Consider the following 12,037-nt stretch of genomic DNA (forward strand, 5'->3'; position numbering starts at 1 on the left):
CACTGCTTGGAAAAGTTACAAAAGTTTCAGAGACAACTAAGAGCTAAGGCAAGATTCAATGATAAAGTTTCATTTGCTACACAAAGTCACTCCTTCAAGATTGGGCAGCGTGGCTGTTTCATCTAACGCATAGAAACCAACACAGAGATTCGATCAAAATAAAGAATCAGAGGAATATACTAAAAACGAAAAATCAAATTAAAACCTCAGAAACTTGGGATCCCTGGGTGGCGCAGCGGTTTGGCGCCTGCCTTTGGCCCAGAGCGCGATCCTGGAGACCCGGGATCGAATCCCACATCAGGCTCCCGGTGCATGGAGCCTGCTTCTCCCTCTGCCTGTGTCTCTGCCTCTCTCTCTCTCTCTCTCTCTCTCTGTGACTATCATAAATAAATAAAAAAAATTAAAAAAAAAACCTCAGAAACTTTAATGAAACAGAGAGAAGTAACATACAATTTACCATCTTAACCATTTTTAAGTGTATAATTCAGTTGTATTGAATACATTCATAATGTTGTGTAATGACAGGCACCATCCACTTCATAGCTCTTTCCATTTTGTGAAACTGAAACTCTATATATCTAAACCATAACCTAAACCATAAGTTCGCATTCCCCCCTCCACCTAACCCTGGCAACCACCATTCTACTTTCAGTCTCTATGATTTTGGCAACTCTAAGTATTTCATGGAAGTGGAATTATACAGTATTTGTCTTTTTTGTGACTCGCTTATTTCACTTAAGCATGAAATACTCAAGTTTCATCCATGTTACCACATATATCAGAATTGCCTTCCTTTTTAGGGCTGAATAGTATTCTACTGTATGTATATACCACATTTTGTTTATCCATCATCCATTGATGTACACTTAGGTTGCTTCCTTATTTTGACTTTTCTGAATAATGCTTCCGTTAGCATGGGTGTGCAAATATCTCTTTGAGATTCTGCTTTCAGGGACACCTGGGTGGCTCAGCAGTTGAGCGTCTGCCTTCAGATCAGGTCATGATCCTGGAGTTTTGGGATCGAGTCCCACATTGGGGTCCCCAAGGGGAGCCTGTTTCTTCCTCTGCCTATGTCTCTGCCTCTCTCTGTGTCTCTCATGAATAAATAAATAAAATCTTTTTTTAAAAAAGAGAGAGAGATTCTGCTTTCAGTCTTTTGGGCATTCAGAAGTCAAATTACTGGATCACATAATAATTTTATTTTTAATTTTTTGAGGAACTGCTCTACTGTTCTCCACGGAGGCTGCACCACCTTATATTCCCACCAACACTGGACAAGGGTTCCAATTTCTACACATCCTTCAACACGTGATTGATTGGGTTTTGCTTTTTGTTTTTGATAGTAGTTATCCAAATGAGCGGGAGGTAGTTTTCATTGTGGCTTTGATTTGCTTTTCCCTCATTATGAGAGATGTTGAGCATTTTTCATGTACTTGTTGGCCATCTGGATGTCTTCTTTGGAGGAATATCTACTCGAGTTTTGTGTTCATTTTCTTAATCATGCTGTTTGATTTTATTTTGTTGAGTTTTAGGAATTCCCTAGATATTCTGGATATTGATCTCTTGTCAATATATGACATGCAAATACTTTCTTCCATTCTATGGATTGCCTTTTTGTTCTGTTGATATTGTCTTTTGCTGCACAAAAGTTTTAAATTTTTGTGAAGACCAATCTGTCTGCTTTTCTTGTTGTTGACTGTACCTTTGGTGTCTTGTCAATAAATTGTGCCAAATCCAATGTCATGAAGTTTTACTCTATGGTTTCGTAGGCTTAGGTCTGATTTGTAGGTCTTTGATACATTTTGAATTAATTCTTGTGTATGGGGCAGCCCGGGTGGCTCAGCGGTTTAGCGCCACCTTCAGCCCTGGGTGTGATCCTGGAGACCCAGGATCAAGTCCCACATCGGGCTCCCTGCATGGAGCCTGCTTCTCTCTCTGCCTCTCTCTCTCTCTCTCTCTCTCTCTCTGTCGCTCATGAATAAATAAATAAAATATTTTTTAAAAATTCTTGTGTATGGTGTTAGGTAAGAGTCCAACATCATTCTTCTGAAGGTGGACATCCAGTTTTCCCAGCACCATTTGGGGTTTTTTTCCAAAATTTTATTTAAATTCTAGTTAGTTAACATACAGTGCAAAATTGGTTTCAGGAGTAAAATTCAGTGATTCATCACTTACATACAACACCCAGTCCTCATCATAACAAGTGTCCTCCTTAATACCCATCCCCTATCTAATTCCTCCATCAACCCTCTGTTCTCTATTGTTAAGGGTCTCATATGGTTTGTTTCCCTCTCTGTCCCTCTTTGTTCTCCCTCCCTGTATGTTCATCTGTTTTGTTTCTTAAATTCCACATGTAAGTGAAATCATATATAGTATTTGTCTTTCTCTGACTAATTTATTTTAATTAGCATGACATACTCTAGCTCCACCCATGTTGTTGCAAATGGCAAGATTTCGTTTTTTTATGGCTGAATAATATTTATATATATATATATAAGAACATATTCTTAATCCATTTATCAGTTAATGAATGTTTGTGCTTTTTCCATAATTTGGCTTTGTAGATAGTGCTGCTATGAACATCAGGATGCATGTACCTCTTTGAATCTATATTTTTGTATCTTTTAGGCAAATACCCAGTAGTGAATTGCTAGATCAGGTAGTTGTATTTTTAACTTTCTTAGGAATGTCCATACTGTTCTCCAGAGTGGCTGCACCAGTTTGTACTCCCACCAACAGTGCAAGAGAATTCCTCTTCTCCTACATCCTCACCAACACCTGTTGTATCTTGTGTTGTTAATTTTTTTAAAGATTGTATTTATTTATTCATGAGAGACACAGAGAGAGCAAGAGGCAGAGACACAGGCAGAGGGAGAAGCAAGCTCCGTGCAGGGAGCCTGATGTGGGACTCGATCCCGAGACTCCAGAATCATGTCCCAAGCCAAAGGCAGGTGCTAAACTGAGCCACCTAGCGGATCCCCTTGTGTTGTTAATTTTAACCATTCTGACAGGTATGAGGTGGTATCTCATCATGGTTTTGTTTTGTATTTTCCCTGATGTATTGAGCATTTTTTTCATGCGTCTGTTAGTCATCTGGATATCAGCTTTGGAAAAGTGCCTATTCATGTCTTCTGCCCATTTCTTAACTGGATTATTTGTTTTTTGGGTATTCAGTTTGATAAGTTCTTCATGGATTTGGGATACCAGCCCTTTATCTGATATGTCATTTACAAATCATCTTCTCCCGTGCTGGAGACTGCTTTTAGTTTTGTCGATTGTTTCCTTTTCTGTGCAGGAGGTTTTATCTTGATGAAGTCCCAGTAGTTCATGTTTGCTTTTGTTTCCCTTGCATCTAGCAATGTATCTAGTAAAAGGTGCTATGGCCGAGGGCAAAGAGATTGCTGTCTGTGTTCTTCTTTAGGATTTTGATGGGTTCTTGCCTTACACTTAGGTTTTTCATCCATTTTGAATTTACTTTTTGTGTATGGTGTAAGAAAGTAATCCAGTTTCATTCTCCTGCATGTTGCTATCCACTTCTCCTCAGACCATTTGTTGAAAAGACTGTCTTTTTTCCATTGGATATTCCTTCTTGCTTTGTCAAAGATTAGTTGACCATCCAACACCATTTGTTGAAATGACCTTTTTACACTTTTTTCTTTACTTTTCAGATCAGGGATCATGCCTTCCTCTCACTTTATTGTCAGGAAATGTGTGTGAATGGGGTGAGAAAGGTAAAATCCAGCCTCTTTTGGAAAACATCAATCTCCCAAATTCTTATACTAGAAGTTATAGGATAAGAGTTCCTCTGATCTGTATTCTGCTCATAGTGTCTGGTGTTGCAGTTGGACTCAAGAAAGACCTGAGTAAAATCTTCTAACACCACTTATACTTGAAGAATCTCAGGGGTGGAGGGCATGTCCAAACAGCCTAGTCTGCTGGGAAAGATTATTTGGATGCATGAAGATGGAAACTACAGGTTTTATGATCTCCACAGTTTTGATTAGACCAGATAGCAGTCTTTAGTTCACAGAAGGGATATAGATACAATCATGACAAGACGGCTGGTCAACCAGGATTCCATCAGTAAAACAGAAGCCACTATAGATGGCCTAAAAAAAGTTAGACGTTTGCACAACAGTTTCGTTAATAGTATGGTACCATTGTTAATTCCCCAGTTTTGATCATTGTACTGTGATTATGTAGTTGTTAACATTAGGGAGAGAGAAGTGAACTGTATACTATATTCACAAATTTCTGTGAGTCTAAACTTTTTCATAATAAAACCTTGGCATGCATGCATACTCCTCCACTCATATTTAAAATGCCAACCAACAATAATAATTCCATCATCCTAGTTCTGCCACACATCCTGCTGCCTTGTACCATCAGAGATTTTCCTGTGCTCTCCCTAAGAGAGATCTTGAGTCCTTATAAGTAAGTCATTGTGTCTCTAAGTGATGTTCACTTCCTTTTCTAGGTCAATTACAATCCACTTTTGATATACTGCAAAGTTAAAGCTACAAGGTTAACATTAACAAATATATTTTAATGGGGTACCTGGCTGGCTCAGTTGGTAGAGCATGAGACTCAATCCTGATTTCAGGATTGTGAGTTTAAGCCCCATATCTGGTGTAGAGATTATTTTAAAAAACAGACAAAAACGGGGTGCCTGGGTGATGCAGTTGGTTAAACATCCAACTCTTGGTTTTGGCTAAGGTCTTGATCTCAGGGTCATGACCTTGTCGGGCTCCCAAGCCCCATGTCAGGCCCTGTGCTCAATTTGGAGTCTACTTAAGATTCTGTCTCCCTCTGCCCCTGAACCTCTCTCTTTCTCTCTCTCTCTTTCTCTGTCTCAAATAAATAAATCTTTTTAAAATAAAAATAAAATTAAATATACCCCCCAAATTAAAAAAAAAAAACACAAATACACCTTAAAATCAGTACTAGCAAATTATGTAGAATGATTCCTAGACCAAGCCTGAGAAGAAAACTAGTCCTTCTCAGTCAACTGGTCATAGGAAACTTCCCATGAGGCCATAATGTGGGTTGAGAGAAAGTATCAATACAGCAGAAGTAACTGCCATGGAAATCCAAGCCATTTGCTCTCATAACTCACTTGGGTCCTCAGGACATGTTCATGCACAATCTCCTATATACTTTTTCACTTGATGTTGAATCATCAGTATGCATGACCAGTTTTATGGCTTCATGGACCCAGTAATACCCAGATCAGGATAAGCAACTGAGGTCAGATGATAATTGAGTTTCCCTTTGGTGTCTATCAAGACTCAGAAGTAAATCAGGAGCTGTTTCTCAGAAAGGGAATATCTGTCTTCACAAGATGGCATTTCTTTGCTCCAAAATCCTAGAAGTCTGAGCTGAGGTCCTCTATTGGGATTTTCCAGAAGCTCCATGATATCCATCAAAATATCAGAAATATTTTGGGAGCCACTGAATCTGCTGGGTCATAAGGCTCAAGTGGCAGAGTAGCTAGCAATAAAGTTAAATAAACTGCAGGGCCTTCTTTTGCTCTGAGTTTGTCTCAAAACTGAAAGATTATGTGTTAGTAATCAGGTCAGACAACACACTCAAATGTATATGTTCCCTCTAGAATCAATCCAAAGTGGCCCACCAAAATGCTATGCCTTTTGCAAGGTGCAATAACTTATATTTTATTTGGAACTTAAAGTCACTACTATATTTTGCTTCATAAAAAGAATGAGCAACAACAGCACCACTCCCTGAAGGCAAACCCTGAAAAATGAAAAAATAAACAATAGAATTATAAATTGAAAAAGGCTTATCAAGTTCCTTCGAAGAAGTTTGCAACAAAGGTTGAGAAATTCAAGGACATTCTAATAGCCAATACGCCTGTCTTATATTTTCCATCTCCAATGCTTCATCCTCCTACAGCTCTCAGAAGATGGTTTTAACAGATATTTCACATTTCCATGGAGGACCATAACAAAGAGAGTAGGTAGAGCAATTAACACAGACAAAAAGGGAAGACACCAGGACGACTGGGTGGCTCTGCGGTTGGGAATCTGCCTTTGGCTCAGGGCATGATCCCAGGTCCTGGGATCGAGTCCCACATTGGGCTCCCTGCATGGATCCTGCTTCTCCCTCTGCCTATGTCTCTGCCTCTCTCTCTCTCTCTCTCTCTCTCTCTCTCTCTATCTATCTCTCATGAATAGATAAATAAAATCTTAAAAAGAAAAGGGGGGGGGGGGACACCAAGCCAGTGATGTGTCAGGGGAAGTACCCTCCTATAATATTCTAAGTGAAGAGGCCTATCTGGGATTTAGGAAATGGCCCTTTTGTTTCATTAACAAAAACAAAGTCTGATTAGTGACTTATGCTAACAGATTTGGACTAGGGAGACACTGAGATCTAGAAGGTTTAATTTCTCTGGGAAAATAAAATGGCTACTGGGAATAACTTTTTTCAAGTAACTATTATTTTTATTTTCTTAACTTTAGGATTATAAAGTAAAAGATTGCTACGTGTAATAACCTATGATGTCATAAAACATAATGCAAAACTTAAGCGATATCAAAGTTTAAGGACGACTGGATTTAAAACATTCTTTTCATCATACAATGGAAGTGTGGTACCCTTTGGCATGAATATTTTATTTATGCATTTAAGATAGGTAAGTTACACACTTTTAAAATAGCTTCATTGTAATGTAGTTCAGATGACTACAATTCACACTTAAGTGTACAATTCTGCGGTTTTTAGTGTATTCACAGAGCTGTGCAACCATCTCCCACAATCAATTTTAGAATATTTTATGACCGTAAAAGCAACCCTGCACCTGTTAGCCGCCACTTCCCATTTCCCATCAACTCTCCACCCCCATTCCCATTAATCTATTTTCTGTCTCCGTGAGTTTGGCTCTTTTTGACATTTCATACAAATGAAATCATAAAATATGTAGTCTTGTGTGACTGACTTCTTTCACTTAGAATAATGTTTTTAAAGTTCTTCCATTTGTAGCACTTTATTGCATTAAATGTAGTACTTCATTGCTTTTTATAACTGAACAAATATTCCATTGTATCACTATATCTCAATGGATTTACCCATTTATCAGCTAATGGACATTTGAATTGTTTCCACTTTGGGGCTATTATGAATAACACTGCAAGCTCATGTACAAATTTTCAGGTCTCCAGAGGACATACATAAGAGTGGAATTTATGTTCATATAACAACTCTGTGTTTCAGAAAATGACAATCTTTTTACAAAATGTCTGCACCATTTTACATTCCCATCAGCAGTGAATGAGGGTTCCAAATATACCATATCCTCACCAATATTATTTTCCCTTTTACTATATTCATCACACTGGATATGAAGTGGTATCTCATTGTGCTTTTGATTTGTATTTCCCTAATGACTAACAATGCTGAATATCTTTTCACATGCATACTTTCTTTAGAGAAATGTCTGTTCATATTCTTTGCCTATTTTTATTGGGTTATATTTTTATTATTGAGATATAAGATTCTTTATATATTTTGGATATAAGTTTCTTATCAGATATGTGATTTGAAAATATTTTCTTCCTTTCTGTGGATTGTGTTTTACCTTTTTTAATTGGCTTTACATACAACATGGGCTCAAACTCACAACTCTGAGATAGAGGTACATGCTCTACCAACTGAGCCAGCTAAGCGTCCCTGTCTTTTCACTTTTTTGATGGACACCTAAGAAGACTTTGCCTACCCTAAAGTCATGAAGACATACTTCTGTGTTTCTCAGACCTGTGTCGAAGAATTTTACAGTTTTATATAATCCACTGGAAACTCCTTTTTGCGTACAATGTAAGCAAAGGATCCAACCTCATTCTTTAGCATGTGAGTATCCAGTGTCCCAGCACCATTTGTTGAAAAGACTATTCTTTCTCCCATTAAATTATGTTGGCACCATTTTAGGAAATTAACTGACCACAGTGTAAGGGGTTATTTTTAGATTCTCAATTTTATTCCATTGATCTATATACCTATCCTATGCCAATACCACACTGTTTGATTACCATAGCTTTGTAGTAAGTTTTGAAATAGGGAAATGCTAGTCCTTTAGCTTTATTCTTTTTAAGATTGCTTTGGATACTGTGAATCCCTTGTATTTCCATGTAAATTTTGGCTTGTCAGTTTCTACAAAAAGTTCACCAATATTTTGATAGAAATTGTGTTGAATCTGTAAGATACACCTTTTTCTAGACAGAACTAGATGTCACGTTCTTTACTGCTTGTAACAGGAGGAACATCTGAAGACTACTAAGAAAACTGTCAAATTTTCCTTTTATGAATAAAGAAATTAAATGGCTAGTTCTGCTTTTTCTATTTTAAATGATCAGTTTACCTGATAAATAAATCCGCATGAATTAGATTCATTGACTTTGAATCTCATTTTGCCATTTAGTCTTGGGAATAATTTAACTTAATTTATCTAGTATTGGACAGGCCACTGCAATTCTCCCTCATACTCCACCTACACAGATATATAACTTCTAAGTAACATTCAGTTGAGATGCTACCATACCTTCCTTTAATTATATAAGCTTCATGATTGTTTTAAAATGCAGGTTTAAATATTATCCAGATATAATGAGGCCACTAGACCAGGAAATGGTTGCCATTGAAAAGATAGTTTTTTCCCTCCCTGGCTGCTTGAAGCTTGGCCACCATCATGAACGACACAGTAACTATCCGGACCAGGAAGCTCATGACCAACCGACTACTTCAGCAGAAGTAAATGGTCATTGATATTCTTCACCCTAAAAAGGCAACAGTACCTAGGACAGACATTCAGGAAAAAACAGCCAAAGTGTACAAGACCACACCATATACCGTCTTTGTATTTGGATTCAGAACCCATTTTGGTGGGTTGGCAAGACAACTGGCTTTGGCATGATTTATGATTCCTTGAATTATACAAAGAAAAACAAACCCAAACATAGATTTGCAAGACACAGCCTGTACAAGAAGAAAAAGACTTCAAGAAAACAGCAAAAGGAACCAAGAACAGACTGCAAAAGCCAGCGTTGGTGCTGGCAAAAAAGAAGTGAGCTGGAGATTGAACAACAAAAGGAGTAAAAATTCTGTAATGATTTTATCTGTGGTGATTGTACATAATGATTGAACAAATCTTAAAGAAAGATAGTTACTTGTAGTTTATAAGAGGAAGGGGCATGCTATGCCATCGAGAGCCATAAGGGAAGCACCAGATCCGTCAGGCGATAAAGAGAACAAGAGGAAAACTTAGGCAAGAGCTTTTTATTTTTATTTTTAAGATTTTATTTATTTATTTATTCATGAGACACACACACTCTCACACAGAGAGGCACAGACACAGGCAGAGGGAGAACAGGCTCCATGCTGGGAGCCTGACGTGAGACTCGATCCCAGGTCTCCAGGATCACACCCTAGGTGGAAGGCAGCGCTAAACCGCTGAGCCCCCCAGGCTGCCCAGCAATAGCTTTTATTGTGGTTTCCAGGGGAAGGAATGAGCAAGGCAGGGTAGGCAGGCTAAGGGTTTAGGATTTGCAAATATAAATTATTTCAGCAGGCTCCAAAATGTAGGAGCTGTCTACTACTTCTCTATGTTAAGTTACATATTAGAAAGGGGTACTTAATATGGTATACACCATGCTAGGAAGACATGGTCTTGGGACTGTATTATTAGGGTTACGTTGGTACTGGCTAGGATTGTCTTTTATATTATATGGAGTTTGGAGTTTGGATTTTGGATTTCTGTTGATGGCACTTGGCAGGAGTTCCTGGGGAAACCGCTTTGTAAGAGTGGAGGATCCCTGGGCAAACACCACTTTCTGTGGTGTTTATATACATATGATCATTGAAGCTTGAGTACAACAGAGCAGTTTGAATTGAGGTACCAGTTTCGAATATAGGATAGTGCCTATCTTTTGGTTATATTTTTTTTAAGTTATTGACAAACATAGGTACGGAGCAGTGTGCATAATGTGCTATCATTTCTGTAGTGAAAAGGAGCCATTCATATACATATATTTGCTTGTAAACGTATAAGCGATTTGGGGAAAGGCTTGCAAGAAGCTAAAAAGATTCGTTTCCTCCAGGAAGGGGAACAGAGGGGCTATGAGACGGGACAATGTTGCAAGGGACTGGCAGTAGGGAGGAAACTTTGCATTATTCATGCTTTTACAACATGTGAATGATACTCAAAAGAGTAACATTTAAAACATAAAATAGAAGGATAAGCAGGTTATTTGTGCCTGGGAAGCCTAGACCCTGAGTGTCTGGGTTCTCAATCAGAATCAGGACTAGGCCCAGGAGAACAATAAAAGGCAGGCCCAGCAGCTGGCCCTTGGGAGCAGCCAGAGGCAACAACAGCCTGGCACCTGGTGCCCACCAATGCTGACGTATCTGCTGAGAAAACCAGTCTCCCAGCTGAATAACAAAAGGCCTGCATTCTTTGGGGATATGGAGCTCATTAGAACAACCTTTATGGTTTGAAAGTTTTCTGGGAGACAGTTCTAGTAGATGTACACTGAAGTATTTTAGGATGAAGCATCTTGATGTCTGAACTTACCTTCTAATGGTCCATGGAGAAGGAAGTGAGCATTTACGGACAACACAATATTCTACACACAAACAAGGGGACGGGTAAGGGTGCAAAGGCAACAGAATGTTAAAAACGATCATGCAAAATGTTAAAAATTGTTGAATTTTTAACATGTATGGATGGAATATATCTGTTCATTATGTGACTCTTTCAACTCTTCTGTGTGTTTGAAATATTTCTGAATACAAAGGTAAAAAAAGAAAAATAACATATTGAAGTGCTTCTAACGATCAGTGTAAAGGGAAAACAAAACTGAACATGATACAGAGCATTGTTTATTCCTAGATGGAAGACCAGATGAGATTAGAGATATGCATTTGTCCCTGACTCTTGTTTTCTAGATATACCCATTACATCTGTTGGTTACAATCTGGAGCCTCCACTGATGGGGTTCTTTAGTACAAAGTACTTGGGTACTTGGGCTAGGCTGAGCCTAAGCAGTCAAGAATCTATTTGCATTGTGACCCCCACATAGATAAATGTTGGCGGTGGGCAAAGGCTGGTGGGAAGACAGACTAGACATGATACATCAAGTAAGGCATTCCTGCCCAAAGAACACTAAAGGACATCAGTGAACTTAGGATATGTGGACGAGACATGAGCCCCATTCTCCAGGATGAGCTAGTGATGAAAGGTTCCAGATTCCTGTTCCCAGAGGCTCAGAACTGCTTCTCCTTCTCTCCCTCATTCATAGGGATCCCTCTAGAGGCCAGAGTGTGCCACTGACACATGGGTTGTGCAGGAGCTAAATTATCCCTCATTCTGTTTAGGATGATCTCTGCAGTAAAAAGGGGTGGTTACTGGAAGGTATCACTCTGTTCTTTGTAGTAGCTTGGCATTCCCCCCAGTGTTGACCAGGTGGGCAAGCCAGAATGGGAATGTTGTGTGCCTGGGGAAACCTCAACGGGTGAAGATCCGAATTACTGTGAACTGGAAGACAGGCTGTGCAAGGACACACTTTGGCAGGTGGACACACCCTATATGGCCACTGATGGTGCAGGTTAGCCATGGCAGTGTGCACATATGGAGTCTAGAAGGCCTTGGATGGAGCTACACATTCAGGTCATGAGGGGGGATCTAATATGAAATGATGTGATTGGGGAAACCGCAAAAGTAAGCCAAACATCCTCAGGAGGCAGGAACAAGTCCATGGGTCCTGAAACGAAATAGTTCCCATTTGTGCTGCTGACAATATAAGCTATTTTTCAAATGGCCAGCAACTCTTTGGGTGGCCTTGTGGCCATGCGTGGCTCAGCCAGTTAAGCATCCAATTCTTGGTTTCAGCTCAGATCATGGTCTCAAGGTTGTGAGATTGAGCCCTATGTTGGGCTCTACACTGGGCATGGAGCCTGCTTAGGATTTTCTCTCTCCTTCTGCCCCCACCCCTTTCTCTTAAAAACACACACACGTACATATATGTATATA

The sequence above is a fragment of the Vulpes lagopus genome, chromosome 24 (genome assembly GCF_018345385.1).
Source record: "Vulpes lagopus strain Blue_001 chromosome 24, ASM1834538v1, whole genome shotgun sequence".
In the NCBI taxonomy this organism is placed as follows: domain Eukaryota; kingdom Metazoa; phylum Chordata; class Mammalia; order Carnivora; family Canidae; genus Vulpes; species Vulpes lagopus.